Source organism: Sinocyclocheilus grahami, unplaced genomic scaffold (assembly GCF_001515645.1).
Source record: "Sinocyclocheilus grahami isolate Dianchi unplaced genomic scaffold, SAMN03320097.WGS_v1.1 scaffold1905.1, whole genome shotgun sequence".
NCBI lineage: Eukaryota > Metazoa > Chordata > Actinopteri > Cypriniformes > Cyprinidae > Sinocyclocheilus > Sinocyclocheilus grahami.
In genome coordinates this window covers 107,177-107,475 of record NW_015507084.1, presented here as the reverse complement: position 1 = coordinate 107,475, position 299 = coordinate 107,177, and positions in this window count along the sequence as shown.

The following is a 299-nucleotide window of genomic DNA, read 5'->3' as shown; positions in this document are numbered from 1 at the left end:
AAAAGATTGCACTGCATTGAAACGATTTTCAGTCTTTATGGCATATAAGCACGAGTAGACATTATTTGACATTGTAAGCAAAAAAGCGCTGATCGAATCCTTGTCTGAGCATCATGCATTTCTGCTAAAATTTGTATATTTGTGTAAGGAACAGTGTATGTTATTAAGTTACTGGTCATCATTTCGTACACATTTTGCACCATTTTTAATCACCTTTTTAATATGCCATGTAGCATTTCAATTAATCTGAGGTTGTGAAACCCCCCCAAAAGATAACAAATTGAATCAATAGTAGGAGT